Source organism: Cebidichthys violaceus, unplaced genomic scaffold (assembly GCF_023349555.1).
Source record: "Cebidichthys violaceus isolate CVI_PGR_0920_01 unplaced genomic scaffold, fCebVio1.0.p SCAF_60, whole genome shotgun sequence".
In the NCBI taxonomy this organism is placed as follows: domain Eukaryota; kingdom Metazoa; phylum Chordata; class Actinopteri; order Perciformes; family Stichaeidae; genus Cebidichthys; species Cebidichthys violaceus.
This window is the reverse complement of record NW_027176817.1, coordinates 24321-31510: the sequence shown is the minus strand read 5'-3', so window position 1 is coordinate 31510 and position 7190 is coordinate 24321.

The following is a 7190-nucleotide window of genomic DNA, read 5'->3' as shown; positions in this document are numbered from 1 at the left end:
GCCAGATTTGTTGGAGATTTGGGATTAAAGCATAATTAAATGGCCTAATTTAATGAATTACTTGCTTTATGTGACTACAAAAACCTAGATAAAAGGACTCAGGCTGGTTCTGAGAAGGAACTTTAGTTTCACGCTTTATATTAAAGAGTTCATGGAAGCTTTAGAAGAAGCTTAACCTGCTTCTGAAACATGAATCGTTGCCAAAACTAAACAAAAACCGGTCCTCTGCCTCGTGCAGTTTGCGGTCTCATGCACAAATTGCACGCTATGTGTGTGTGTGTGTGTGTGTGTGTGTGTGTGTGTAAAGGGGAGGGGGGGGGGGGGGGGGGGGCATAATCCTTTCTCGCGCGTGCTTGGAAAAGCCTCTTCTCTGCAGATTAATGGAGCAGGGCGCGCACGCTCCAACCATCTGTTCCTCCAGCGGCATCACACCGGCACGAGCGCCTCTCCTCCGGACTTTATGGTTCCTTTGTGTCTTTATGAATCAGATCCGCCGCCGCAAAATGCAACACTGGACTTCCCGTTACAGGTTTCAAAATAAAATCCAAATAAATTGCGCCACTCTGTCATAGTCTAAACACTTACTTTGAAGCCTATTTGTTGGAGTCTTTGGTGACTTTCTCCTTAAACCTGTTTGGCTCCTGTTTCCTAAAAATGAAGCAAATGTATCCTTCTGATATTGTTGAATTTGAAGGTTGTTCATTCAAGCTGAATTGATGCAATATTTCACATTAAAAGAGCAAAAAAAAATAAAAATGGGGAAAACTTTAAAATATAAACTGAAGTTTGCGGAAAATAAATATTCCTTTTGTCTCTTATCCTGTTATCTATCTGGTGAGCCTCATATTGGGTGGTACGACCCACTAATTGATTTCTGCTTTTTCTAATAACCACAATCTAATCAGAAACACCTCGCAGGGATCTCTTTGATTTGGTCTCTCTCTTATAGTGTGTAGGTGACCTTACTCATCGTCAAAAGCGCTTTACGAGTTTCCATTTTGCCAAACATCCATGTCTCTATAAAGACTCTCAGTTTTGAAACATGCACTAAAGAACACAACATCCATAAGAATGTTGTAGCCATGTTATATTCCAGGTGAAATCAAGACAAAAAGACAGAAAATCAACCAAACTGTATATGCATTCCAGTTTCTTTCTTCCAAATATGCATTGACATATTAACATGAGTGCGTCACATATTTCATTTTAGTTTCATGATCATAAGAAGACAAGGGTGAACGTCGGGGGATTTTGGTGAAGTTTCCGGGGGATTCCCAGGAAAATGACAAAACAATATATACACTCATAGGTTCAATGGACAGTAAACCTTTGACTTTTATTTTGTTGAACCTGCTGTTTCCCAAATGTCAAGAGTAAACTTCCATGTTTTAAGAGGAACATGCTTTTATTGAACTGTAACCTTTAGAAAAAGGCCGGCGGGAGTCATAGGTTTCACTTTCTATGAAGCCAAACAGATTTCCATGAGAGCGCAGGGTGGTTCAGCCTCACTGGGACTGGCTTATGTTTATGGAAATATGTGGCGACTTTTGAACCCAAGGCATGCCTATTAAACGTGGTGCAATGCGCTCCTACCACTAGAGGATACTGTTGAGTTTGAGGAGACACGGCCCCATTAAAATAACAAACTCTTTGGGTATTTCTCAAGAGCTGTTTGGAGAAAAGTGATCGCAAAACCCCCCAAAAACAGGAATGGAGCAAGAAGAAGTGGTAAAAGGACGCATGGTTATAAACAGATCATACAGCTTAAGACGAGGGGACGTTTGTGTTGCTGCTATAACCATCCATAGTTATATTTATTGTATGAACACTTTTATGTTTTGTTGATGATTAGGAGTGTTTTCTCCTCCTGTTAATGACACAACTTGAGTGGTTATTGGCTCAAAGAAGTAGCTGTAAACAAACGTACAAAATGACAGATTAGATTTAATTTGAGCTGTCAACAATGACTCATTGAGATATATTGAAATATGTATTTAAATTGCATCAGAATAAGCTTTAATAAGAAAACTAAATAACGTATCTTTGGAGCATCACACAGTTTTCTGACGACTGAACTTTACTTCCCTGTTTTAATATAAAACAAAATGAAGAAACATTTTGTTTGTTGCTACACACATAAAAAAAAAAAAGGTCCATGAAGGAGTTGGCTTGAAAATATCTGTAGATGTTTTTTTTTGGACATGCGCAGAAGGGAGATGCCATATTGAATCGGGGGCAGCAGCTGAAAGACGTCCCTCGCGTTGCTGTGCTCGGGCTCACGCGAACGAGGAGAAGAGAGCGAGCGAGCGAGAGAGAGCGAGCGAGCGAGAGAGAGAGAGCACGCGAGCGAGAGAGAGAGAGAAAACAGAGGGGGTCTCGAGACGGAGAGGCGACAAAAAACTTGGACAGGTAAGACAGGTGACGGCTCGCGCGCGCGGTCCTGGAAGGGTTTCCCGTGGTTGCTGCGTTTTTTGTTCTGTCGACGGAATAAACACGGGGAGAGTTAATTTATCTAAAAAAACCACCAAGTGCTCCCGAGGCGGTTTCTGTAGAAACGAGAAGATAGTCGCGAGCGTTCGTTCACGAGCCCAAGTTGCTCAAAGTGTCTCTGACGCGCTGTAATTAACAGCCTTCACCGGGGGCTGAGAGGACGCTGTCTCGTGGCACTCTATATGGTTTATTGCGTTGTGTTTTTGTCTGTCATGTTTTTAAATGTCACGTGAATTTATCTGCAAGAGCGACAGTTGACACGTTATTTTCAGGTGTTTTAATGTTGCGTTTGTGTGTATAATTGTGTGTAAATGGTGTGTTTGATGGGCGCACCAAGTTGTTTCCACAGTGACTTATTGCAGTCATTCACATATAGATGAGTCATTTGGGGGAATTTTGTTTTTCCTCCGTCACCCTAAGGTGCGTAAAAGCCATCGGAAAATACCGGACTCTGCCAAAAAATGTCAAGCCACTTTCAACATGGCGGGTTATGGCGTTCAGGAGGAGGAGGAGGAGGAGGAGGAGTGTGGGGGGGGGGGGGAGAAACTGCGCTTTCAAAATCTTTGAACGAGGAAAAAATAAAACGATGGCAGATAACGCGCCCGCGTCTGTTTCTTTTGATGGACACACACGAGGTGTAATCAATTAAATCCAAAGTGTGCGTTTGGCGTTTCCGTGGGAGTTTTTTTCCACTGCAGTTTTTTGAGTGTGCAAAGTACACGAGCGGAGTGTCAGCCAGCCTGCTGGTCGGCTACACCCCTCACAGCCTCATCTTCCTCATGTGCACTTAACGTTTCCTCTTTCACTTTTATCCAACAACAACCGAAAAACATGCTCGAGCACATGCGCATTATATCAGATTAATATCGTTTTTATTCCGAATAAAAACCGAACAGCGAGATGCTTTAATAATTCCACCCTCTTTTTTTCTTAGATTAAAATGTTGATGATTGCGCAGTCGCACCAGATACTATTTTACAACCAGTTTATTGTGTCTCTTTTTGGTCAATTTGCAACGATTACGCAGAGAATTGGGTGAATCCGCGCGTGTGTAGCTTATATCTGTTTAATTATTTCTCTTTTGCGGGGCGGTCTGCAAATCCGGGGTTTATGCAGCTTTGCGTTATTCGATAAATTCAGCACCATAATGAAGAGAAACAATAAGGACCGCGCGTTATGGAGCCGACGCTGAATGAATAAATCATGCTTTCAGACTTCTTGTTGCTCCTAATATATATTTATTTCTTCCACGGAGATGTGAGAGCGGCAGCGTGAAGATACATAAAAACCTGCCCCCCCCCCAAAAAAAAATAGAGCACTTTATTAAAAGGGAACGGATGGAAACATGGTAAAACATATATAGGATCTATTTCCTCCACGAGGAGAGATCAATAACAGTCCTGCTGTATTGATGCGTTATTGATGGTTTGGACTGTTGGCCTTTTTTTTTTTTTTTTTTTTTTTTTTTGTAAGAACCACCCACCAGCCATTTTTTTGGATCATGTATCAGTTTTGTGATGAAGGCATTGTGTGTTGATGTTCTGGTGAATGTTTCCTCTCAATCAAAGAATTAAAGAACTACAGAGACAGAGAGAGAGAGAGAGACAGAGAGAGAGAGACAGAGACAGAAAGAGAGAGAGAGAGAGAGAGAGAGAGAGAGAGAGAGAGACAGAGAGAGAGAGACAGAGACAGAAAGAGAGAGAGAGAGAGAGACAGAGAGAGAGAGAGAGAGACAGAGAGAGACACAGAGAGAGAGAGACAGAGAGACAGACAGAAAGAGAGAGAGAGAGAGACAGAAAGAGAGAGAGACAGATACAGAGAGAGAGAGACAGAGACAGAGAGAGACACAGAGAGCGAGAGACAGAGAGACAGACAGAAAGAGAGAGAGAGAGACAGAAAGAGAGAGAGAGAGAGACAGATACAGAGAGAGAGAGAGAGAGAGAGACAGACACAGACAGAGAGAGAGACAGAGACAGAAAGAGAGAGAGAGAGACACACAGAGAGAGAGAGAGACACAGAGAGAGAGAGACAGAGAGACAGACAGAGAGAGAGACAGAGAGACAGACAGAGAGAGAGAGACAGAGAGACAGAGAGAGAGAGACAGACAGACACAGAGAGAGAGAGAGACAGAGAAAGAGAGAGAGAGAGAGACAGAGAGACACAGAGACAGAGAGAGAGACAGACAGACAGAGAGAGGACACTTTACAGGAAATGATGAGGTCAGGACCACTTCTGTCTTTCTCTTCTTTCTCTCTCTCCCTGTGTCTCTCTCTCTCTCTCTCTCTCTCTCTGTCTCTCTCTGTGTCTTTCTTTCTTTCTTTCAGCTACCAAACCAGCTCTTCATGTATTTGAATAAGGTGGAGGACTTATTGAAATGTCAGATTTGACCTCTCCTGTGTGTGAAACACAAAGAGTCTCAGAGCTGCTGGTTGTGTCGGCTTTAAGTGTTGAGCACACACGTGTGTGTGTGTGTGTGTGTGTGTGTGTGTGTGTGTGTGTGTGTGTGTGTGTAGGAAGTTGTTTCCCGTCATTGATGTTGAAATTAGAACGCTTTGGGCTGAGGGAGTCCCCCCCCCGACCCCCCTCCTCTAGTTTTTTTGCGCTTCATCATTTTATAGCGAGCTGATCTCAGTGAGCATCACAGCCTGTCGTGATTGGGCATGAAGCACACAGGCTGCATTGTGTACACATTCAACAAAAGAAAACTGTAGGAATCAAGAGGAGGAAACAGAGAGCAAACTGTTATATGAAGGCCTCCTGTTGCCAAGAGGAAACAACTCTTGGATGGGTCTAAAAGAGGAGAACCTAATAGGGAGTAATGCAATAAAAGCCCAAGCTCATGCAGTGGCAGTTAATCTCCTAAATCCCCCCATTAAACCTTTGGCATGGATGGGTTTAGGGAACAGGCAGGAGGACAACATGTGGATGCCCAGCGACCCATCCGGGGCTAATCAATAAATAAAAGCCCTCTCAATCTGAGACCACGGGGGAAACAAATGTCCTGAGATTAACTCTCCCGGACCACGGTAATCCCCCAGTGCCCAATCTGGACTGTTCCCTCAGGGACGCTGCAGGCCCTAAGCTCCATCAAGTACAAATGCTGCGCCAAAAAACCCAAAGTCTCAGCAGGGAGGAGTCACATAGTTGACATTGACATCTAGCCCGAGCAGCGAGGGACCAAATTAAGAAGCCAAGAGCGTGAAGGAAGATGTGATTAAAGTTGACTTTTTAATGTTGCTTCGGAGCTGTGATTGATGATAACGTGTTGCTTTCTGTGGAGGGTTTAGCTCTCAAGTCGCTTGTTTCCACCTTTTACAAACTCTTCACACCCTCAGGTTGCGTGTGTTTTATGGGAGAAGCGTAGACGTGGGTCGCTGTCAGAAAAGAGAGCGTAACGCGAGACCATGAGCTCGGTGAGAGGAGGAGTAGAACGAGTGACCTTTTCAAATTCCAGAGGCCGATCCAAACAGTGTGCCGAGATGATGAATATGTCAGGGAAATGAGCAATGCAGTCCAAAAGTATTTGGACAATGACACATTTCCTGTTTTGTTTAGTTTTTTGGCTCTGAGCTCCATCCAGCACGTTGGATAGTGAAATGAAACAACTTTCAGTTTGAAGGTTCTGGTGCCGTTCACATCCGTGTTGATTCTGATGTTCCTTCATACAGTTAACCTCCAGGTTCTGAAAGCAGTGGGGCTTCAGTTCTTCCACTGTTCATCTGATGTGGTTGTTAAAGTCAGCACACACACACACACACACACACACACACACACACACACACACACACACACATATATATATACACATATATATATACAGACTATACAGTCACAAATACATCACGACTGTCGGGTTGGGCTGCACTGAACGTACGGCGCAAAACAAGAATACTTCCATCGGGGCTGAAATTAATCATCACTTTCATTATTAATACATCTGTTGATTATATTTTTAACAAATAGATTAAAATAGATTAGTGTATGAAATGTCAGAAAATAGAGAAAAAGGTTCCCAGAGCCCAAAGTGATGTCTTTAATTTGCTTCACTTCTGTAATAAACATTCCAAAAACTTGAATGTACAATGATATAAATCAGCCAGTTGTTGTTTTGCAGTGTTTTCTTGATAAATAACTTTATTGTCCGATTGTTTGAACGTTCATTTCAGCTCGATGTAACTACAGAAATGAGGCGTCACTCAGTCGTCAGATAGCTTTTCTGAAGTATTGAAGCATCAGATGCAGATTTCATCTGATGCTGTCATGCAGTGTGGAGAAAAAACCCCCCAAAACAGCCACTTTAGGGGAATGTTAAGGGCAACAAGCAGCTGCTGTGAGGAACTCCTCGCACCACGTGAGTGCACTTTCCATCAGGGGCGCAATTAATGATCATTTTCATGATTAATTCATCTGTGGAAGATATTTATGATAAATAGATTGAAGCGTTTAGTGTGTAAAATGTCTGGAAATATTGAAAAATGTTCCCAGAGCCCAAAGTGATGTCTTTAAATTGCTTCACTTCTGTAATAAACAGTCCAAAACCCCCAAAATATAGAATTCACATGAATACCTCAGTCGTCCGATTGTTTGAACGTTCATTTCAGCTCAATGTAACTCCAGAAACGAGGCGTCTTGGGTTTGACTATGTCCCTCTAGCTGTTGAAGGTTTGAAACATGCAGATTTAGAATTTATCTCCGTGATG